This window comes from Triturus cristatus, chromosome 6, assembly GCF_964204655.1.
Source record: "Triturus cristatus chromosome 6, aTriCri1.1, whole genome shotgun sequence".
Classification (NCBI taxonomy): domain Eukaryota; kingdom Metazoa; phylum Chordata; class Amphibia; order Caudata; family Salamandridae; genus Triturus; species Triturus cristatus.
This window is the reverse complement of record NC_140589.1, coordinates 244,416,360-244,441,426: the sequence shown is the minus strand read 5'-3', so window position 1 is coordinate 244,441,426 and position 25,067 is coordinate 244,416,360. Positions and strand designations below refer to the sequence as shown.

At 45.1% G+C, this 25,067-nt stretch overlaps 1 protein-coding gene across 2 annotated transcripts in view; it reads left to right on the top strand.

The window, feature by feature from the left end:
* The first annotated feature begins 830 nt into the window (after window positions 1–830).
* KLHL29 (kelch like family member 29) overlaps window positions 831–25,067 on the top strand; it is a 1,101,789-nt gene continuing 1,077,552 nt past the window's right edge. The window contains exon 1 of one of the 2 annotated variants that reach the window (XM_085610611.1): window positions 831–1,312. The gene's annotated coding sequence lies outside the window, so the exon portion shown is untranslated. Of the gene's footprint in view, window positions 1,313–2,392; window positions 2,536–25,067 lie in introns of those variants that run through there. The other variant, XM_085610612.1, reaches the window with a different exon arrangement.

The window sequence follows — 25,067 nt, the reverse complement described above, 5'->3', positions numbered from 1 at the left end:
TCAACACAAGATCCACGAACAAAAAACATCAGCGTTTATGATCTGCTCTCAGAAACCACACCAGACATCATCTTCATTACAGAATTATGGCTCAGCTATGACTTTGCACCTACGTGCCGTGAAGCCATCCCGCCTGAATTTTGCATCATCTATAACAAGCATTGGCATAGCCAATAGATCTCGCTTTTGGGACCTTATAAGTATTTACTTATGTAGCACAATATCCTTGGTGCAACAACATCAACTGTTGCATGGCTAAATACTTATAAGATCGCAAAGGCGAGACCTATTGGCTATGCCATGCTTGTGATGTATGGCAAATCCTGCTATTACCTGAGCTCATCCTTGAGCTAGTGTGCCCATTTTTTTTTTTTTACAGTATTCCGACTACCCCTAGCATACTGGTGCCAGTCCTTGGCACAGTTCCAGCACCCTGGATATAGTTGGGCCAAATCTGTTGCTAATTGTGGCAATGTCACACCAGTGCATGCGATTGACCTATGTATTAGGTTATGTTTTGGCACCAGTCTGCCTATCCCTGGAATAAAGGTGTGGGAAATCCTTACTCTATCATGAAAATCCCTAGAACTTGCCTGCTGTATAAGGCAGTGTAGTATACCACTTCCTTTTGAGACAAGACGGGGCTAACTGCCTTTGTTTTCACGGCTGGTGCATGCATGCTCCACACGCTCTCTCTGGAGGCTGCGCGTGGCACCCGTGAACCGCATACTGCCGAGGGCAGCCAGGCCGAGGTCACGCCCGGGGCAGCGGCCCTCTGACACTGGCGGGACCGGTGAGCGCTCCCCTGCCCCGGACACAGCGCTGGAGCCGGAGGACCTCTCTCTCCTCCCCGCTAGGAGCTCGCCCCCTCCCGGCCGAGCCGTGACGCTGCCGCCCCGCCTCCCCGGGCTGGAGCCGCCTCCGATGCATCCAGCGTAGAGCTGTGGAGAGGCAGGAGCCAGCGCGAAGCCCGGTCCGAGGCTGCTGCGCCGTCAGCCCGAGCAAGCAGCTTCCCGGAGAGCACCCGGCCATACAGCGCCCAGAAACGGCGAGGATAGGCGGGCGGGCGCTGCCAGCATCGCATGGCCCAGACTAGGCACCCGGGAGGCGGTCTGCGCTACCACAGCTTCAAGGAAACTACAGCCAGTGTCCGGCAGCCGAGCCGCCGCCGCCCCCTCCCCGGGACAGGCTTCTGAGCGGGGCAGCCAGTGGCAGGCGGGCACCGGGGCAGAGCTGGCACCGGGTCCCCCACGGTGGATGATCCTTTCTCTCCCCGCGGCTGTCGGTAATGGGAGCTGCTGCATGGAAGGAGGTAAGGGCTGCTCCTGCGCATCCTATGGAGGGGAGGCTGGCTGCGCCGGGGGCGCCAACAGGACGGGCGCGGTGTGAGGGTGCGCTATGTCACCGTCTCCTACAGGTGCCAGCCGGGGCCGGAGTTGAACTTTAGTCCTGTCACCCCTTGTTCTCGCACTTCACGCCGCTGAACTGATGGGTTCTTGGAGTCCCTGGCAGGGTGCGCAGTCTGACGAGGGTCTGGGGCTCACCTTGCGGAGTCGGCATCCTCAGGTGGGATACTTGGACATTGTTTGCTCGCGGGTGGTTGAGCGTGGGGGCAGTGGCATTGCATGGAGCCCCTCTGTCATTTCAGGGAAAGTCTTGGTACAGCGGTGGAAGCTCCAAGCCGTCCAATCCCTACGGAGGACAGTGGGGGGTAGGATGGCTCTGGGGCACCTGGTAAGGTCCATCCCCCTCTCACATTGCTGAGGGACACTGAACCAGGAGGTAATTTACACATCCGAGCTGATCGCTCAGCACTTGTCCGATGTGCTTCTCGGACAGGCGCTATTTGACTTTAGTCCTGGCCCGTGCTCTTTAGATACTCTATACCAGTGTCTCGGCGGCTTCCAAGCACTGAGCAACTCTTGCACCACCCAGGGTGCCCAGCCAGTGCCTTAATATTGCCCGATAGTTATCAATTCCCTGCCCCTCGAACTGTTTGCTTTTCAGACACGCATCCCAGTTTTTTACTATGAATTTGGTTAACTACAGCACAACTTTGGAAGCCAGCGCTGGGTTAATTTATGCCAGTTTGTCGCTGCACCGTGTTAAACTCATCCACCGTAACGTGCTTGTGACGTTGGTTATAGAGTCGGATAGACGGGCAAGTGACCAGGCTCACACGATGTTTTATTTTATCTGTTTACACCCCACGTGTGCACCTTTGCACGTGCGCAGTTTACGGAGCGCTGCGTTGTTCCGTCAGTCACTGCCGCTGCTTGTAAAAGAGAGCGCGTGTCTACGCGCGTCAAACCAGACGCGCGCATCTTCACTTCCTGCGTGCGCCGTGCTTTCATGACCATTTCACACCTAAATGGCAGAGAATCTTCCCCCCTCGGCGTGTGCTGCGAAGCCTCCGAATCAGCAGAGCTAGGCGCGAGCGGAGCGCGGCCACCGACGCCATGTCATTAGGAAGCACCTGACGTTTCGGTGGAGCTGGGTATTACGACGCCCCCTTTGAGCACGAGGGACCGTCTGGTAATTGTGTGCGTTAGTGGATTAACACTTCTGTGTAGCCGTGAAAATAAATGTGCGTCAATTAAACATAATCTTAATCGCACTTTCACCGATGTATTGCTACGGTGCCGGCTTGAAATTCCAAGTTTTCCTCATAGAGCAGCCCCCCATAGTGCGTACTGCTTCACAGAAGGCACGGCATATTGACTTTACAGAGGGAAAGCAGCCTTCCAAAGGTCCGAAAGCCACACGCATTGAGATACTAACATGAACCCAAAACCTCTTGTCCTAGTTGTTGTTATACAGCCACTTTTTTGGTCACTATATATGAACACTGTATGGGATAAACAATATATGCAGATTCACTGGAGTTATGCCATTCTCTGGCAGGTGTCTGTTTGACCCAATTAAGGATTTGCCGCGTGTGTTGCTTTATTCGCCACCTGCTGCATAGTTTGCAGATATCCCGCCAAATGTTATTTTCTAGCTTAGATGGATCAAAAGTTACTGAACAAAAAGCGTCACAAATGGGTCGGTGCAGCGAAAGAATGTTTTCGAAGGTTAACTGAACAACTTTCAGTTGCTGATTGCTTTATTGAGATGTTAAAGTGGTACTAATGAGGCGCAACTTTAGCCAAATATATTTATAGTTAAAATACCATATGATAAAATTTTACTGCTTCAGGTTGTGCCGCTTTATGCTACATACTGTCCTTTTTTTAATCCCCCCCCATCATTTTATTAATCCTGCCCCACAGTTTTTCCCTCGTTTGCATAATTCCAGTGACCCTGGTGATATGTTATGTCGGGTGTTATGACCCACTTGAGGTTTCACCTCTGGTGGTTCCCTCCCCACACTCAACAATGGTAACAAATAAGCTCACGCTCTGGGCATATATAGACCATGTATTTGGATATGTGTGTCTGTATATGTATATATGTGTGCTTTGTTAAATAATTGTTTAACTTTGTCCCCCCCCCCCCCCCCCCTTGACCGATTACCACACCACTTTCGAAAATAAGTTTTCACAACTAATTAAGCACCTTGAGTTTTGTAGAATGTGCAGTGGTGGCAACATTGACCGCGCTGGTAAGGTGTGTTTAAGAGCAGTGTGATGGGACCCAAACTTGAAAGTTTAGTAGATTTTCCCATATAGAATCTTTTTTGCTCACTGACAATAGGAGAAAAGTACTGTGGCACCAATCAGCACACAATCTAGCCCGCAGACTGAGTTTGTTTTAGAAAGCAACCATTGAACCCTTGCAGAAATCTCTCCCTTGTCTGGAGGTTGTCCCTCCTGGCACCCTGAAGTTTGCTGCTGCCCCCCCTTGTACCCGGTGTGAAGTAAGACTGCTCTGAGTTGCAAATGGAGGTTTAAAGACCTGCTCAGGGGTGCCCTTGACTGGCGTGCGGCTTGTTCACTGAAATCCCTGTTCTATAAAAGAGAGAAAAAAGGGCAGATTATACAAAGTGCAGCTCGTCATTATTACAATGCGCCATCATAATTAACTGTATTTCCTTGAGGACATTCTAGTGTCACTAGACTTTAATTTGACCTACTTTTAATGTTAATCGTATGCAGGCGCGCACAGCTTCTTCCGGTTAGCAACCGCCAGCAATTCATACTTATCCTGGGATCCGAGCTTTGTTCATGTGCTTTGAATGGCTCAGGGACAGAGATATTATTATAAGTTACTATTTCTTTATAATATAAACCTGTCCTTGAATTGAACTATTCAGTCGCTTGGACTTGCCCAGAAATAGATTGAAGCATAAATGTAATCTCGGGTTGGGCAGTGGGGTTTTCAGAGCCTTTCAGTCTCCAAAATCACTCAACCCATAGACTGTACTTGGTTACGGGTGCCAACTCCAAAGCTATACTCCAATTTAAATACCCACACTTATTGCACCGTCATAAGTCTCTCCATGGAGAGTTTGAGGCCAGTTTCTTATCTTCTTCCACCTCTTTTACTGGAATATACCCAAGATCACTAGCCCGCTTTGACCTGATGTTGCATAAAGGAGACCTCGCTGTTGGGGACAAGACCTCCTTATTTTTGATGGAATTGTTCTTGGGTTCTGGATCTAGGGCACGTCCCCCACCAGGCTGTCGCTCAAAGGATGCATTTCATCTTGGAGGTGTAATGTAAATCTCTTGAAATATTAATATCATAAATTGCAGGTTTGTTCTGATTGAGTGAGCACTACTAAATGTGGTGTGATATATATAGCTATTTGTAAAGGATGCCGCATGGCAATTGTGCTATGATGAAGCACACCTCTTGGGTCATTTCTGGTAGGTTTGTTGAAAGTGATATTACAGGTCTTGTGGTAAACACCACAATTTTTCCGAGGTATATTGCAGCAGGTCAAACTGGTGAAATGTAATGGGGGAAGATCCCAGGTATATACCAGGGCACAGAGATTTTTGTCCACAGACCACCAAAATCTGTATCTTAGGTCCTGCAAGAGCAAAACCGGTTGCTATTATTACATCCAATAAATCCAGACCCTAGTGATTTTATCTGAGTCACTATTAATCACACCTTACAATATTGTCTTTTCTTTTCCTAGGACATAATGTTTTGGCCAGTCTCAAAAACCTGCAATCGCTGGTAAGGGAACTTGAAGTTGTGCGTTTAGAACTTTTCCCAGACACTTGAATTACCACAAAGTGAACTTGCGTGAGGCAGCACTTACGCTGATTTTATGAAATAAATATTTTTGCCAATGTTATGGACTTTGAAACGCGCTGCCCCCGATTTGGTATACTCGTCTTTTTGTCTTTGACCATCGAATGTAACAGGCACAGGATTTGACGGAGCTCTTGAGGACTGTTCTTTCTTTCATTGCATTGACCAAGCATATTATGGAAATTGTTTTTTTTTCCAGCACATGGTATGGCGAAATTCTAAACTCTGGAGGGCTAACTAAACAAATTCATCATTTGGTCGAACTGTACATTTTCAGCAGATTACTTCTACCGACTCGGTTTTATGTTTCTGCCCTGTAAGTTTGTCTGATAAATCAGTCCGTTGAACGCTCCTTGCTGAAACATGGGGTGATCAGCAGTTCATGAATTCGAATCCTTTCAAGGCCAAGTCTACCTTCCATCCATCCCAGGTTGGCAAAGTGAGTAATATCTGAATGGGTAATAATGACACCTGCCGTTAAAAGTGCTTAGGAAAGGAAAAATAATTGCGATATGAAGCGCTATATAAAAAGTGCGGTATGAAGCGCTATATAAAAATACCTTTAATTATGAAAATGTTGCACAGGGAGGGCCCTCATCTGTGGCCTGTATGATTGATTCAGAAGTGCCACTTGACAACAGATGCGCGTGTGTCAGTGGTTGCCTAAATATTGCCATTGGCATCGGATTCATTGCAAGGGCCTGCCTTACCCTGAGGAGCCGAGCGTCCGTAATCCATGAACAGAAGTGGCCTATAGACCAGACTTTGGAACATGGGGGACCAAGTTCGAATCCTGGCCTCGGATCAGCGTCCTGTGATTCTGGGCAAATCAGTTCTCCTCCTTGAGCATAAATAGAAAAACATGTGTCATGTAGTGTGGGACTGCCGTAAAGCACACCAGTGCGCTTACGCTAGATTTGCACTATAAAATGTGCCTAGAAAACCCCCTATCAGGGTGAATAGCTAAAAGTGAGTTGTGTTTTTTTCCGAGAAGTAATCTTGAGCACTTGTCTAGATGGAGTATGACCTAACTCACGTATATACACTTCACTTTATTATTGGGCCTTCTATTCCTAGCACCGCTGGGGATGCAACCAGAATAATTTCGAGTTTCCTGGAGGAAACCTTCCAAGAAAGGATTTCTATAAAAATGTGATAAGTGTGCTATAAATAAGCATTGCAAAAAGCCCCTTTAGCACCATTTAGTGACTCTCCACTCTTTCGCATATTAAATCATAGCGGGAAGCACTGGGTTGGTATGTAGGCAGAATGACACTATGAAAGCACGTTGTTTGGCAGAAATTTTAATCTATGCACGGCTGAGCATCCAGTCCCGCTTCATTCAAGAAGTTACAGTGCTTGCCACCACTATAATTTATTCCTTGGCAAAGATACCCTGCTAGCTGTGAACGCGGATTCGTGCTTCCTGTGACATTGTTTCTAAAATAGGAGTTTGAATGGTTCTCAAACTTCATAGATGGAAAGGGGTTCAGACCAGAGGAAGACATGCAATTTAACGCCACTTCTAGTGCACTTACCACTTCAGCAAAGTACCTCTTTGCTTAAAGGAAGGCCTAATAGATGGGATGGTTGGCGACTGTAAATGCATGGGTACCGGAACCAAAAACATCTCTCTTAGAGGGTACAGGAGCTGCTCTGCTCTCTCTTCAGGAAAATGCACATCTCCTGAGGTGGCCTCCAGTCGAGTTTTAGTACTTCCGGAAGGTGATCTATGCCATATCTATGTATATGTTTACAAATTTGGGCGCCATCTTAATTGTCTTATTGAAGATTGATTTCTTTTATGGCGAGCATTTTTTCATTCCATTAATGTTATTTAACAAAGTGAGTCCTTAATTCACTGCTAAATGTCAAGCATCTCTATATGCAAAGCTTGTGCATTACAGGCATTTATAACTGTGTTCCTTCTGTACAAAGCTCAGTGATAGAAATGTAAGATTCGCCACACTTTCTTGTGTCTGCTTGTTTTCCACAACCCTACATGTGTGGGGTTTCTGCATAGTGGAAAATCAGCGTGTACCGCCTTGGAGTCTTTGTACAATTTGACTAAGCACTCTTTATTTATTATTTTGTTAATCCTCCTCCACATTGAGCACATTTTTCGATGACCCACAATAACTCTTGTTAAAAAAGGTATGTTCAGCCACTTTCCTCAATTCCTGAACCACCTGCACCTATGTTAGGTGCAAGTCTCGAAGTCCACAGGAGCGCGAGCACGTCATTCCCCATGGTTGAAAACACTCAGCTTTCCAGCTCTGTGGCTGAGGGATTCATTGGTATGGACCAATATCCAGGGAGAACCGGTGTCACTAAGCATTGCAGGAAAAAAGGTATAATTAGCAGCTTCTCCTTGTGCAAAAATCCACCTATGCAGTCTTTCCTAATCCAGATCAGATTCTGTATAGATTGAATGATTTTTCTTCAAAGTGTAAGTTTGATTTGAGTATGAAAAAAGTTGGGAGACCCAGTAGCTAAATGTGCACTCTTTCTTCTTCGAATGACCAGTAGAAGTATTTTAGTGGTTTCCCAATATTGAAGCGTTCTCACGTGCACCGTTGACAACCCCGATTGGTGCTAATATTTTGAAGGCAAATCAGGCTAATAGAAAATGAAGCATTATTTAAGTACCAATTTTGTAAAAAGTTGAAATAATTGTCTTCAAAATCAACCACTGAAAGCTCTATACCGGAATCTAGAGTGTATTCTTTATAGTTGGACAGAATCCTTGGCGAAATATAAGGGAATCCTTTATTTTATAACTATAAATTTCATATTCAGTGGGAAGGTGTGTTTACTGGTGCATCACAAACCTTTCGTAAGGTGTATGCCTGACACTTGGATTGCCACTGATTCGTGAAGGTTCTTCTCCCAGTCATAATTCTTATCACTGTGTTTTTATTAGGAGGCCATGAACAGCCTTCTTTAAAAAAAAAAAAAAATAGCAATTGCTTATCAATGTAATGCTGAAAAACCCAATCAAGAGCTAACCATATTCCATAACCCCTAACGCAATCCACACATTCACCACACTAGTTATTTGAACTAATACATTTTTTAAAATGCTGTCATAAAATCATTTGCTAACTACTTGCAAAAAATATGAAGTCTGCGACTGAACAGTGAACATCTGAAAGTGTTGGAGTTATGTATTGCATAATTTTATAATGAGGCTCTAAACAGTTTGGTGTATTGTTGACATACTCCTAATTTGTGTAGAACCGAAATTAGCTTAAACTGAATAGTATTAAAATGCACCCTACTCTAGGAGATTTCCTTTGCTCTCACAGGCTTCAAATTCAAGTCTTTGGCCCAGAAGAAAGGACAATTCCAGAATGACGATTAAAGAGGCTCAGTCGATGCACAAGCGCTCAGTACTTTACAAAAATGCTTGGTTCTTACTGATAATTTAACCCTACTGTTTTTCCCCACAGAAAAACCCCTTTGAATATTGGGATACTAGGGCTCTCTTGGTGGGCTACACAAGATGTTTCAGAAAAGATTGTGGTGTTTTCCTAACTGGTCTTGAAAGAAAATATAGTGGTTACTACGCATTTTCCCACACCCAAGAACCCACTTATGCCTGTGGTTAACAAACTTAGTTTAGGGAGATCAGTGGTCAACCTGATGGACGTGAACACACAGGTCCATGTCATGGGTCATGTTTTCTGGGCTGCCCTTTTCCTGTAGTTGTGGGGACACAAAGTTTAACCACCACAGATTTTAACCTCGGCCTATTTTTCCTTCAGTCTTCTATACGTTCTTTGTGCTTGAAAATTATTTTTGGGAGCAGTCATTTTACAACTGACTGCAGGCTCCAGGTACCTCTTGAACTGTGGATTGGAAATTAGAAACCAAAAGGAGTTCCAGTGGTTGGACTGATTTTCCTCAATCTTTGCAGTTGCCCAATATAGGAAATGGAAAAAGGTCAGTTTATATCTCCAGAACGAGAATTGAGACTTAGCTGGTGGAAGAATTATTTTTTTGTTCTTTTTTTGGCATAGGCTTATAAGAAAAAATGACCATTGCACCAACTTGCTGAGGAGAGAAGTTTTGGCTTTCCCAGTTCTTGTTCTGTGTTCTTGTTTGCATTGGCTGTCTATGGTCGTGGCTTTTTCAACCCCTTGCATCACCTTCCTTATTTTGCCTTTATGTATTTTGCATTTCTTCAAGTTACTCATATACTGTAGTAGTTACAATATGCACTCCTTTGTGAATCATACAGTTTCTGCTTATGTAAGGACTTTGCTTTTTTTGCTAATGTATGTTTTGGACCAGAATATGTGAGAATAGGGCACATGTTTCTCGTGTAACATAAATGCCCACTCACTCATGTATCTGGGGAAGCTTGAGAGAGCTGTGGTTATGGTTGTTGTTACCCATCTCGGTGGTGCTTGCTCACTTTATCAATTAGAAGTACAAAAAGTGCTAGAGACTCTGGGATTCAAACTTGTGGCCATATAGCGCCAAACAAGTGCCCTGCAGCGGAAGCCTCCAGACCGACTTTAAGCAGCAATGCCAGAAAGTAAAATTGTTAGTATATCTAAAAGAGAGATTTTTGTACTAACTCGGGCAAATCAAATGATAGTAGCTTCAGATTTTTCTGTATAGGACTGAGTATCGGAATGTTGAGGTTTCCAGGCACTGTACATAAAAAAAGAGTTAATCCAACGCAGTGGTGGTCTGTTTATCAATTTTGGAAGTAAATTAGCTGGCCTTGGCTGGATTTGAACTCCCCAGAACTGTCTTCTCAGTTTCTAGCACATTATCTGGCTGATGTTGCTGGGTGCCTACTCTCCTCGTCCCCCTCCTCGTCCCCCTCCCTCCCCCACCAACCCCGCCCCAAACTCACACTTTTTCAAGCCCACCAAGGCCGGCTGTTTTTCAAAGCTCTGGTGGGTTTCCTGTTAGCCTCTAGGAATCCCACAAGGCCCTGCTCGAGTCATCCTTTGTCAACAGGTCACATCACCCCCCCCCCCCCACCCCCTCACTTGTCACCTGGGTAAACTTAAAACCCCCCTGTCAAATGGACGTATTTTTCCTTCAGCTCCCTGCACATGGACCCGAGCATCAGTTCGCGCCCGTGGTTCCTGATGAGATGTTTGCGGATGGACAGAAAGCAGCAGATGTTTCTCTGTGCAGCATAACATGACTGACAGTATTGATTCTGAGTCGCTGACATCGCCTCCGTCGGATGGTTTTGTGCATGCATGTCACGTTTTCCTGTTACAAACTCTGTGCTGATGTTACGATGGCTTTCTTGTAGTAATACTATTGTTTGCATTCCTTCCTTTCACCTAGTCCACGTTTTGCCTCTGTTTTCATTATTAATGGATCTTGGAAACCACCTTTTTGAACTCTAAATGCTTGTAGCAGCACTGTTTTGCCTTGTTAATGTCGCTGAAATTGCACGGTGCAGCTAATAAAACGGGGCTGGCTCCCTCTACTGGAAAACTGTAATTCCAAACAAGGAACAAGCATTCGCAAAGCTAACAGGTTAGATGCTCACATTGGAGAACTGAGAAAACAATTATAATTGCCTGCTGTAGAACAAAACCATTACAAAAGGATTGCTTTGTTTATGCAGTACACGGAGGACATAAATAAATCTGAATGTGTCGTAATAGATGTAAAATAGACCCACGTGCATTCCAGTGGAGGCTGAAGGATACACCGAACAGCCTCAGAAAAAGGAGACTGACTGCTCCTGTGGCTGGTCCATGAAGTGACTGACAATGTCTCAAGCCAATGGCAAAACGTTCCTGAGCCAAAGAAGCCAATGGCTGAAGGAGACTTCACCAAAGTCCTGTAGATTATGTACAGAATGCAATACGTTTCCTATGAGTGTTGCATGCTTCTTTACACCACAAACTCAAAAACGGTGCATTGCCTGGCTTTTTCTGTCGTGCACCTGCATTCAATTGCTGTAGTTGCTGCCTCGCAGTACCCACACTCTTCTGAGAAGTGTCTTTACTGTTATTGCAAAGTGTTGGCAATTAGCTCCAGACTGGAAGCCTAATTTTAATCTAAGCATTCATCAGTGATCTTAGCTTTAACAATTGTGTATTTCAAGCACGCACAGGTATTGCAGGATGACGCCACAGTTTGGTGCTTGAGACACAAGGGGGGGGCCTATAAATATTGGTCAATCACTCGTCGGACCTCAAAGGTATTCTTATAATTCCACATCGAATGGACCAGTATCTCGCATCCCCGCCTTACCTGCAGAGGTTAAAAGAGCGAGGCACATTAAGGCTGTGGCCTCCATTACATAGAGGGGTAGATGTGGCCACGTGCCAGGGACATCCGGAAAGTTTTATAGAAGTACAGGGTAGTCCAGGAAGAAGCTCCGGACAGGGGATGAAAGTTACAATAGGCTATAGGTGCAGCCAGTCAATCTCTATAATGTGCATGGGTGAATGGATGAGTGCTTGATTCCATGTGCTTTGATACGATCAGAAAGGTGAGAAATCTAGAACGATTGGGACCCCTTAGTACCCAGAGCCTGCTTGAGGGATCAGCACATATAATTTGCCTGTAACTGTTTCTACTGCCCCTCAGAAGGACGCTCCTACGACCATTTGTAAGATCAATTGAGGCAGCACTTAATGGATGCCTGCCTGGTGCCTAGTTACAGAGTAAGTCTCATTAATTGACCAAGATGGGCTCTAATATGTGGATGCAATATATTAATTGCCGATAGCCCAACATTTGAATCCTCAGCGGTGGGCTAATGTCAACTGTAGTACCGTAGGTGGTAACAAACGGAAGCTTTTGTCACTTAAACTGTACTCGCGTTGTACGCCTTGGTAAGGTCACACAGATAGGATGTCCAAATGCCCGCATGGTCCTTGGATAGCTGCTGTGAAAAACACATGGGGAGAACATGGCACGCTCCAGCATTGCAAAATCCGAGGAAGCAGATGAATATTCCGCAGGTGCTGACCAGGGCCGGATTGGGAACCACAACCGGCCCTGGCAAAGTGCCGCCGAGCTCTTTGCCAGGGCCAGTTATCGGCCAATTTTGTTACAGGGCCAATTTTGCAGCTATGCTGCAAAAACGGCCCTGTGACAAAACCGGCCCCCACCCGTGCGGCGCACCGGGGGATTGCCTGGTGCCCGCTACAGCCAGTCCGGCCCTGGTGCTGATGCTCTTACTCGCTGCAGCGTGAAGAGTAAAGTCGGGCATCCAAGATGGCAGCACACAGGGATAGAGAGCGCTGGATGGCTCACGCCACATGCGTGCTCTTTCAACACACAGTACCGCGTAAGAGGAAAACTTAAAAAAGGCAGGAGCAGGCGAAAACGTCACAGGAGCTTCACACGCCACCAGAAAAAGGTAAGGTGAGCGCGCTCTGGCAATCATCATGGGGACTGTGGCCTATTCAAATGCCGGTTAAGGTAACGTCAAACAGCAATCCTTAAATATAGTAAAAGGGGCACTCACCAAATAAAGACGAGTGGAACCTCTCTTTGCCACACCAACACTAGTCCGCATCAGTATAGCCTTAAATCACAAAACACTTGTTCAAGTGAGGCTCTTAACGCGGTGGCAGAGGTTTGCTAGACTTTGTAGAAGGGAAGTATGAAGTCTTGCTAGACACTAAATAATAAAATCACGCCCTGACAGTGACTGCAGGTCGCTGCACACATAAGGATGCACGTAAACTCCCAATGTCTATGTTCCTAGATTTAAGAAATGTCAAACGCTCTAAACAGGCTGTCCAGGTAGTTAAGACACTGGTGGGATTGGTAAGAGCGTTCTTTTCCTTCAAGTTACAAGCTTCTTTAGGACACATTTATTTAGAAGTTTCCACTAGGGCAGATCATTATCAGTTTTCTTAGTAACAGGATTTAGGTTTCCACAGCAGTTTCAAATGTAGTTCAAATTACAACACATGCAGATTCTTGTTGCAAATCGTCGCCAAAATGTTGTGGCTAAAAGAAGTCCAAATGTAGCCACAGTAGTAAGTTACAACAAGGTGGTTTATTGTTCCAGTTACAGATGATGAAGATGGTAAATAAGATGCTAAGGTAGCTGATAACCGCAGTAGGGAGGCTGCTCTACTTAGCATCTTATTTACCATCTTCATCTCCTGTAACTGGAACAATAAACCACCTCGTTGTAACCTACTACTGTGGCTACATTTGGACTTTAACGCTTTTTTCATAATGTAATGTTTTTTTGACTTCAGGATTGTTCTATCAACTCATTTAATGTTTTAGTGGATTTGGGACATTTTTTAATGTTATGTCTATTATTTGATGATGCTAATATCTTAGTAATTTTTGCTATCTTTTAACTTTACTGTATTTTCAATTTGTTGAATTTACATCTTCGCATTTCTACATGTAATGTTCTTTGCTTTTGGTTTTATCTTGGTTATAAGCTTTATCTTTGTTCATGCTTTATTCCTGTCATTTGTTGGTGTAAAGAAAGGGGATGTGTAGTGACTTGATTGTCACCTTTCCTTTCTTTTAGTCACATCTTCCCTACTGCTCAGCCAGGATGAGTGTTGGAATGTGTGGTGATGTCATGGAATGCTTGGGCGCCTGCTGATGTGCTGAGTGTCAGTCAGTGTCAGTCAGTGTGTGCAGACTGAGAAGCATGGAGACAGCTCCTGGTGGGGCTATCGGCTATCTACTTACCATCCTATTTACCATCTTCATCATCTGTAACTGGAACAATAAACCACCTTATTGTAACTTACTACTGTGGCTACATTTGGACTTCTTTTACCCACAAGATTTATATTAGCAAATAATAATACAAACACTTGAAGACTACTCCACATACCAGGATGTGAGCACTTTAACAGAGAACAGAATTAGCTGACTACTATCCTGTCGTGTACGACTACAGCGGCAGATCTCTGAGATTAAAAAAAAAACTTGCAAGTGTACTTGGATCGACTAGCCCAGTTAAGGGGATGAGTTTGTCTTATAATATCGTATATAGGTAAATATGCCTATTAAGGAAGGTAGCAGTACTAAGAAAGGTGGCTTCCAGATATAGGCTATTGGTGGCAGTGGGACAATTGTAGTATTGTGTAAAGGTTTTTAGTTGGGTGGAGTGTCAGTCTAGTATGCCTTTTGAGCTCCAGCCAAATGATTTATTCGATTTTCCAATTAACAATGAGTTTTCTGTGTTGTATTTATGTGCTTTTATGGTAAAGGTTTTTTATAAATGCAACAATAAATTTCGCAGTTTCGAATAGATTCATGCTAGTTGCAAGTCACTGTTCACGTTTGGCGATTCCTAAATGTCCCGAAAGAAAGTTGGAAATCTACGAATCCTGGGTTTTCTCCCATGAGTTACATACTTTTGAGTTTCGCAAAAATTCACAATAATACCCAGTAATACTCCTACAAATCTATATCCGGTACAGTTTTTCATTCCTAGGCATAACCCTAAACAGCTGGATTGTTTCTAATACAGAAATGCACGGTACCATTTTTATTCTTTACATAAAAGCATAGAAAAATGTCTTTCCCAGAGAAGCCCCCGATTCCCCACTCCCTGTAGAAATATGTGGAACAGGTTATTTGGCCTATTTACCCCAGTGTTTGTGAGCAGTCTGTTTAGCCATATACATTGGGAGACATGCACATCTGGAAGTGTAATGAAAGCTATGACTAGATGTGTTCACTTCCATTCCAATTCACTTTTTCTACACCCCCCCCCCCCCCCTCCTGCCCATAAAACACCCATAAACAAATGGCAGCCTGTAAGCATAGTAATGCAGAAAAGCTCCTATATGACGCCCATGGTTAAAATACAAGCCAATATTGGAGGATTAATAGAGGATGTAATGTTTATTTTATTTATTCATCTTAGATTACAACTGTTTAAATAGTAAACCAGAAACTGTATCATAAACGGAAAAATAGCAATCCATATATGCAATAATCCTAAAATCTTCCTGCCTTCCGATTAGTCAATGTAATTAGTTTGTACCATAAGAGAAAATACAAAAATAACACCTATAAGCAATAATCTTGAATTCTTTCAGCATACTGGGACATACCTTTTCATTCCTAATTGTAGTAGATATGCCACTCTACACGGATGTGCTCAAAGGTCTCACTTTTATGATGACGGAAATAACAAAGTCTCAGATCATGTTGATCGACCACCCATGCTCCCTTGAGAGGAAATAAAGGAAGCTCGTCAAAAAGTCCCACGTTTGGGCTTTTATCGCTCAATGTGATTACATAGTGCTGGATATCAGCATCTTTGGAGGGGATACATTAAAGTGCAGTGGTAAAATCCATAAACTTTGCTTCAGGTTTGACCTGATCAATCACATTGTTTGGTATTGATTCATTATATGATCATAACTCATTAGGTTAATGCATCTAACATGGGGTTCGCTTGCAGCCGTATTGTTGCTGGTTTTCATAGAAGCAAAATGAACTGACCTTATTAACCTTTTGAGGTAGATTAAAAAGTTAACTTCATTTTATTTATATTTTAGACGTATATTTTTATTTTTACAGAATGCAGTGGCAAGGACAGTGGAAAGACATTTTTTCATAAAACATTATTTGCTGTCCTGTATTGAGGGATTTGCAGCAGGTGTTAATTAAGTAATACAATTTTCTTTGATTCACAATGCTTGGAAGTTGATTCGCCAATGTGACAGGAGAAGCAGAAATGACGTCGTGAACCCCTTCACCCCCCTGATGGAATGACAAGGTAGATTCCTTGTTCCATCATTCACCCCTTCGCAGGCTCGTGTTTGCAGTTGAGTGGGGTGGGAGAAGGGCGGGCAGTGAGAACTACATAAAATAAACACGGTTCTTAGAGTATTGTTTAGTTTCTGTTCCCGTCACCACCTTCAGGGGTGCTGCCCCTAACTTATATTCATGCTCAAGTGTTCCCTGCCCGTGTTTATTTTTGAGATTCTACAAAATGACTTCTAGCCATCATAGTAAGTTGTGCTATAATATTTAATGTACCTGCCTGCTACTGTGTTTTTGGAAGGGGGGGCTTATACTTTATCTTGTATGTTAATAGCAATAAAATGTTATACATGGGTTATACATACCTATGGACAAGTGCATTCAGGCAGCTCTCGGGCCTTGCACAGCACCGTGTAACTTCATGCTGACTGTGTGTGAAGTGTGGATTAAACAAGGCTAGTCTCATGAAATTCATAATTATTGGCCTGCCCCCCGTAGCTCTTGGAGTGTCCCACGTTTCCTGTCTATGCAAACTCGTGTAGCCTTTTCTCACATATTTACAATATTTTCCTGACAGTGCCTATATTTCTTTGGGAGCTCTAAGTAACGCCAAAAATGGATGTGCCCTTTTCGTGCACCTTGGATCTAGCTACCTTTACTCTGTGACTTTGAAAATCGATGGATGATTGGTGATCTTTTTGAAAGGGGCACAAAAGTCTTGATTTTAATGAGAGATCATATACAGAAAAATGTGTTTGCTATGGCGAGTACTCTCCTTAATTGCAAAAAATGCGGAAAGCTTGCAAGAGGGAAACATTTAGAGGCTCTCATAACACTAAGTAAATTAAATAGTTTCTGAATAGTTGAAAATTTCATCTGCTTTCTAGTGACAGCCAACAGAGGAAAGAATTCTGTGCAAATTCAGGGTAAAGAACCGTTCGGGAAAATATCTAAGTGTTTTTTGCAACGTGTGTTGTTGAATGAAAGTCACATGGTGAAGTAATACCCGTGGTTGATAGGTCTCGGTAGTAATAATTGTTTCCCCTGTAGTGGGCAACGAACAGCTTTTGGTCTGGCTTGACAACACAGCTGTCTGCTAACTTATGGTTACAAATTCTTAAACATATATGAGAAGTGAAATGTGCCTCCGCCCAGAAGAGTATTGCATAACCATCTCATCCTATTGGTTGTTTGGCCTACCACTCCACCTTCTAAAAATAGCTTCCATTGTTCTGTATGAGGGACTATTTTACATCTGAAAAGTAAACTCAGTCGTTATACCATTTGTCACAATCAATACGTTATCTACTATATGCAATGTATATGCATAGCAATTCTTACTTGCTGCTGTTCCCCCCTCCCCCCTCAGGATTGACAAAGCTAATATATCCAGTTTCATTGTGCTAAACAGCCTTCCCGCATTTAGCACGGGCAAACGGCATGTGTTTCTTCCTGTGTTTGCATGTGTTGGCGAATGAAAGTCTGACCTGTTGGCTTAGCCAGTGCTTGTTAATTCACTTTGCCTTTTCTGTCTCACTCGGCTGGCATTCCTGGTGTGCCCGCTCGCAGGAAGAAGACAGCACAAAGCTGCCAGCTCTGAGTAGTGTACACTGCTGTCTTTTCATTTCTGCAGCACATGCCCAGCAGGTACTTCCTGCCCGGCTCAGATCTTTCCTTGCTGGGTTGTTTGCAGTAGCTGCCCTCTGCTCCTGCCAGGTGACTGGATAAAATACCCTTTGTAACATAAAGGGCTTATTAAAGTTTCCATTGCTGTATGAAGGCCTATGCGCTATGTTCCAGTGAACATCATCAACTAGTCCTTTACCCAGGCTTGGGAGTTTGACTCAATTTTCATCACTTTAAAAAAAAAAAATCTTTAAGTTTAGTGTGGCTGGTGGATGGAAAGGCATGCGTCAGCTGTCAGTCATGTAGATGTACATACTAACTTTGGCCTCTGCTCTTAGTTTGCAATGTAATTGGACATTGTATGAGATGTGCTCTTGGGGTAGGTTGTTGGTGGTTGTGAAAGAAGCAGCTGCAAACAGATTCTCTGCTTGACAAGATAGTGTGGTCCTTGGCAAGTTACTTATTTCCCTTTGCCCCATTGTTCCCATACTTACAAAAATATGGGTGTACTTCAGGAACATTCTATCCCATTACCCTGTAAAATATTTTAAAGTCAGATGTTTACCATGACATAAAGCACGTTCTTCCTATTCAGTTTTACTCTTCCTTCGAGTATGTTGCATCTTGTAATTCATTTCCCACTTGTATTGAAGCGTTTAACACTATGGGGAGAAAAACCCCAAGGTGTTGGCCTTTGTTAAATTGTATTTTTGTTCAACCAAAGGCATCTTGACCTTGTAGCATGGTTGTCAGTTGAGAAATCAAAGCTCAACCAGGCAAAAACGTGATATGTCGTCTTTTTAACAGCGGAGCTGGCACCAGTATTCGCCGTTCATTTACATGCAGGCCTCATGTCTAGTTTTGTTTGTGAACAAACCCAGAGTCTGGAGCTGCTGAAGGACTTAACAGCAGCTAGTCGGTTAATGCTGATTACCAAGGATCGATCTATCTATCTATCTATCTATCTATCTATCTATCTATCTATCTATCTATCTATCTATCTATCTATCTATCTATCTATCTATCTATCTATCTATCTATCTATCCTGTTCTAATCTATAAACTGACTGTTGAAAATAACTATTTGTACCTTCAGTCCATTGTATATTCCATCTAAGGGCCCGAATACGTTGTGAGACAGACCGGAGTCTGCCCAACATCGTTTGGGAACTGGAACTGAACGACCTCCTGTTGTTGGTTCCGGCCCAGCAAGTAGGATGCAATCGAACACTGTTCATTCGCAGTCCTATTCTTTACAATAGGAGCATGCATTCCTAACAGAATACATGCTCTCATTGTAAAGAGCAGAGGTGCAGTTCATCCCTGCACAGGGGGAGCACCATAGGTGCAGTTCATCTCTGCACCCGATGGGAGGCATGGGGGGGCACCCCTCGGCTGCCACTGGGAGGCCTTGCACCCATGGGGCCTTGCTGGGGGCCCCCAAAGTCTGATTCCCACAGCCTTTCTGTGTCGGAAAGGCCCGCACAGAAAGACTGTGGGAATTTTCCATCGGTAATCCCTCGGCCAGAGAGAGACACCTGAGGGATTGATGGAGGATTTCCGAATGGCAGCCAGGCTCTCTGAGCCCGTCGGAGGCCATTCGGAAATCCTGTTCGGATTCCTTTCCGACCGACCCCATCAAAATAGGTTGGTCAGAAAAGAATCCGAACGGGACATTCCGATGTGGTCGGAACGGCTCCGACCGTCACCTCATCAGAATCGGCCCCTTAGTATTGATTCCTCTCATTGCTTAGCTATGTACTGTTTCACACAGGGCTTCTAACAGGGACAGCACAACTTCACCAAAATTAAATCAAGCAGTTATGTAACTTGAAACAGGCAGTTCATGTGTTTGTTTGAAAGGCATGCTTTCACAAGCACAACGCAGTGGGGTTTGCTGCCAGTTGATGGCTAAACATGTTCTTTTTGTTGCAAAAGAAAGTAATTTAAAATATTTGTATCGGTTTTTTTAACATGTGCACACTCTTACCGAGATCTCGCAAGCTATCGTTCTCGAGATGTCTCTCTCCTAATGCTTCCGCCTGTCAGCCGTGCTTCAAAGCTGCAAGCATATAAACTGGCTGAGAGAGTGTGCGAAGGAGAGATAATTTCACCTGTTTTTTATGTGGTGAACCTTGAACACGCATCTGTATTCCGACGGCATTGCTGCTTAAACTGCAAAAGTAAGTTTTTGATCCTTTTAAAGTCTACTTTTGGAACAAATTGTGCTTTTTATGTGTCTGCTCTTTGTGGCATGATTATGTGAATGCTTTCCGAGCTAGCCTGAGGTGAGGCGCACAAAAGACTAAATGTTAAATAAATGTACACTATGAATAATATTACACGCATTAAGTTAGCTCTTAATCGCGAATTTGACAGCAAGACTTGACTGTTTAATTTTTATTCAGCAGGTAGTAGACCCAGTGAAAGTCTAAGAAATGAATTTATTTTACAAATGTGTCAGTTTAGTCCAGCAGATGAATAAATGAATGAAGCCATTTGTAAGGCGCACACTACCTCAGTGAGATCTCATGGCCAAAGTATGAACAGTATCAGAAAACACCTAGACATCACAAATAAATGCCGGTTTGTCGCTGGCCTTGTGACCTCATCCAAGTACATCTGATGTTGGTGGGTGTGCCTAAGGCAGAGACCATGAAGACTTGTCTTTACTGAGCTCCGTGCGTCAGACCCCGCCAAAGATCATAAAACTGCTAAATTTAATTAAAAAATCTACAATTATTGTTGTGTTCCGGTACCTAGGCTCATAGAAGCACCAGACGGACACAGGCAGGTGGGAATCGATGCAAGACTTCGTTATTCCTACTCGGGATACCCCAGTGCCCGTCCCCCTTCGTCCATATCCCGGGGCAAAGTGTCCGGTTCCTGTATAGCCCCTATCCTAGACCGGAAGCAGTGTCCGGTGTCCAGGGCAGTGACCATTGTGTTCATGGTCCTAATGCCCTGTCCCCTCCCGTCACTGCGACAATTACTATGGAGTGGATTTAGATCAACAAAGATGGCCACTGAGTGATTTTGTCCTTGGAGGGGCACAGCAAAAGTCATTAACCACTGCAGCCACAACAATAGGCGAACGTAGGCAGTTTCAAACCTTGTGTTGCGCGGCTTACCCCAATGATTGGTGTTTTCGTGACATTAGCCCCAGCGAGTGCTGGACAGGGTTCTCCTTGGGTTTCGGCCCAACGGGAGCAGAAGGCGCCCTCTACAGTTAAGACAAAGAGGGGGTGCAGCTAACACACTCATGAAGAACACAAGGCCTTTTAATGGTACATGCCCCCACCACATTTTCACCTATGAACTGGTCATGTGCCGCCTAGGTTTCTCTGACACAACACCTTCTCCATCAGCAAAGTTTAGAAGAATAGCAAAAGTAGTTGTGTTACTTTGTGATAAACTCTCCGATGAGTTGCACCACCAAATCACAGTGTGGGTCTGTGCCTCTGTAAGAGCATAGTCTAGTTGAGAGGTCTTCACTGTTCTGAACCAGAACAATGCACAGCTCCCTGTATGCTCTGTGGCTACAAATCTGACCAACCACTTAAACCAACGTGTATTTGTCAAAGATCTGCTTCTCGATAAACCTGCTTGTGCACAATCACCGGAGTTTGCAGATTCCTCCCAGACACTGAGGTCCTCAGATGCCTCCGATCTCCAACGCCCCCCCTAACAAATGTCCAGGGGCCCCCATCGAATTTAGGAATTCTATAAACTCTCCATGAGAGAATTTCAACAAGACAGTATCGGAACTAGATCACTCTCTTCAGAAAAAGTATTGATACTAGAGGAGGTGGAAACCACTCAGAACAATCACATGGAAAAGATGAGCAGACAAAATTCACACTGTGGAATAACAGCATCAGGTAATGATGGAGAAACAGGATGATTTTGAAAACTACTCAAGGAGTAACAAAATACGCCTCTGCGGCATTAACAAATAGGTGGACATTAAAGATCAAGAATCCCACGCACTGGCACTCTTTTACCAGCTGCTTCCACTTCCTGAGAATAACTCAAACCCATTTAGTCTGAACCCACAGGGTATCCTCTGCATTCCAGCAAAGGAAGAAATTAACTCCTGATGTGCTGACGTATTCACTATTTACAGGAAAAAGAGAAGATTCTTTTTGAGGCCCGCGAACAGGAGCGGATTCTTTTTAGGTCCAACATGATCACGCTCTTTCAAGATGTCCCCTCATACACTTTGGCGAAGCTCATGGAATTCAAAGATATTACTGCTCACCTACAATGAGAGAAAAAACAAAAAATCCTGTGCCAGTGGGTTTATCCTTTATATTTACAGGTTACCTCGAAGGGGAATTGCTACACAACAAAGGAAGTACGAGCGGCCCAGGAGGTCTGTATTGTCACCACAACTAGAGGCTTAGAGATTAATTTAAATAAAATAAATTACCACAGTTCGCCTTGCTGACAGAAAGTGTAAGTAATTCATTTGGCATGCAAAGGGCAAGCGCATGGTATCGTCCTACAAGTCAAAACCCAAAGGAAATGATGGACGGAGTGTTGAACATTGCAAGCACTCACCCCCAGTCAACTGATCTGGGTTTAATCCATCACTGTTCTTTAGCCCACTCTGCCACCCCAGTTCAGACATGGCCATATGCAAATCAGTCTGACCCTGTGCCTCATGGGAACAGTCCAGCCCGAACTGCCAAGCCATGTCTTCCCTGGACCGGAAACAAGCTTCCTAGGACCGGTTTCTGGCATTTCAGCCGTCTTCAGCCAGGCTTGCTTGAATCCAGTGGCAAAGTGAGCACGGGACTCACGTCTGAGCATACCCTGCCAACTTATGGCGAACAAAGCAAAAACCAAAGGAAATGATGGACGGAGTGTTGAACATTGCAAGCACTCACCCCCAGTCAACTGATCTGGGTTTAATCCATCACTGTTCTTTAGCCCACTCTGCCACCCCAGTTCAGACATGGCCATATGCAAATCAGTCTGACCCTGTGCCTCATGGGAACAGTCCAGCCCGAACTGCCAAGCCATGTCTTCCCTGGACCGGAAACAAGCTTCCTAGGCTTGGCAGTTCGGTCTGGACTGTTCCCATGAGGCACAGGGTCAGACTGATTTGCATATGGCCATGTCTGAACTGGGGTGGCAGAGTGGGCTAAAAAACGGTGATGGATCAAACCCAGATCTGTTGACTGGGTGTGAGTGTTTGATTGGGTCTGATGCGCCGTCCATCACCACCCCCTTTTGTACCGCTTTGTTCGCCATAAGTTGGCAGGGTATGCTCAGACGTGAGTCCCTTGCTCACTTTGCCACTGGATTCAAGCAAGCCTGGCTGAAGACGGCTGAAATGCCAGAAACCGGTCCTAGGAAGCTTGTTTCCGGTCCAGGGAAGGCATGGCTTGGCAGTTCGGTCTGGACTGTTCCCATGAGGCACAGGGTCAGACTGATTTGCATATGGCCATGTCTGAACTGGGGTGGCAGAGTGGGCTAAAAAACGGTGATGGATCAAACCCAGATCTGTTGACTGGGTGTGAGTGTTTGATTGGGTCTGATGCGCCGTCCATCACCACCCCCTTTTGTACCGCTTTGTTCGCCATAAGTTGGCAGGGTATGCTCAGACGTGAGTCCCTTGCTCACTTTGCCACTGGATTCAAGCAAGCCTGGCTGAAGACGGCTGAAATGCCAGAAACCGGTCCTAGGAAGCTTGTTTCCGGTCCAGGGAAGGCATGGCTTGGCAGTTCGGTCTGGACTGTTCCCATGAGGCACAGGGTCAGACTGATTTGCATATGGCCATGTCTGAACTGGGGTGGCAGAGTGGGCTAAAAAACGGTGATGGATCAAACCCAGATCTGTTGACTGGGTGTGAGTGTTTGATTGGGTCTGATGCGCCGTCCATCACCACCCCCTTTTGTACCGCTTTGTTCGCCATAAGTTGGCAGGGTATGCTCAGACGTGAGTCCCTTGCTCACTTTGCCACTGGATTCAAGCAAGCCTGGCTGAAGACGGCTGAAATGCCAGAAACCGGTCCTAGGAAGCTTGTTTCCGGTCCAGGGAAGGCATGGCTTGGCAGTTCGGTCTGGACTGTTCCCATGAGGCACAGGGTCAGACTGATTTGCATATGGCCATGTCTGAACTGGGGTGGCAGAGTGGGCTAAAAAACGGTGATGGATCAAACCCAGATCTGTTGACTGGGTGTGAGTGTTTGATTGGGTCTGATGCGCCGTCCATCACCACCCCCTTTTGTACCGCTTTGTTCGCCATAAGTTGGCAGGGTATGCTCAGACGTGAGTCCCTTGCTCACTTTGCCACTGGATTCAAGCAAGCCTGGCTGAAGACGGCTGAAATGCCAGAAACCGGTCCTAGGAAGCTTGTTTCCGGTCCAGGGAAGGCATGGCTTGGCAGTTCGGTCTGGACTGTTCCCATGAGGCACAGGGTCAGACTGATTTGCATATGGCCATGTCTGAACTGGGGTGGCAGAGTGGGCTAAAAAACGGTGATGGATCAAACCCAGATCTGTTGACGGGGTGTGAGTGTTTGATTGGGTCTGATGCGCCGTCCATCACCACCCCCTTTTGTACCGCTTTGTTCGCCATAAGTTGGCAGGGTATGCTCAGACGTGAGTCCCTTGCTCACTTTGCCACTGGATTCAAGCAAGTCTGGCTGAAGACGGCTGAAATGCCAGAAACCGGTCCTAGGAAGCTTGTTTCCGGTCCAGGGAAGGCATGGCTTGGCAGTTCGGTCTGGACTGTTCCCATGAGGCACAGGGTCAGACTGATTTGCATATGGCCATGTCTGAACTGGGGTGGCAGAGTGGGCTAAAAAACGGTGATGGATCAAACCCAGATCTGTTGACTGGGTGTGAGTGTTTGATTGGGTCTGATGCGCCGTCCATCACCACCCCCTTTTGTACCGCTTTGTTCGCCATAAGTTGGCAGGGTATGCTCAGACGTGAGTCCCTTGCTCACTTTGCCACTGGATTCAAGCAAGCCTGGCTGAAGACGGCTGAAATGCCAGAAACCGGTCCTAGGAAGCTTGTTTCCGGTCCAGGGAAGGCATGGCTTGGCAGTTCGGTCTGGACTGTTCCCATGAGGCACAGGGTCAGACTGATTTGCATATGGCCATGTCTGAACTGGGGTGGCAGAGTGGGCTAAAAAACGGTGATGGATCAAACCCAGATCTGTTGACTGGGTGTGAGTGTTTGATTGGGTCTGATGCGCCGTCCATCACCACCCCCTTTTGTACCGCTTTGTTCGCCATAAGTTGGCAGGGTATGCTCAGACGTGAGTCCCTTGCTCACTTTGCCACTGGATTCAAGCAAGCCTGGCTGAAGACGGCTGAAATGCCAGAAACCGGTCCTAGGAAGCTTGTTTCCGGTCCAGGGAAGGCATGGCTTGGCAGTTCGGTCTGGACTGTTCCCATGAGGCACAGGGTCAGACTGATTTGCATATGGCCATGTCTGAACTGGGTGGCAGAGTGGGCTAAAAAACGGTGATGGATCAAACCCAGATCTGTTGACTGGGTGTGAGTGTTTGATT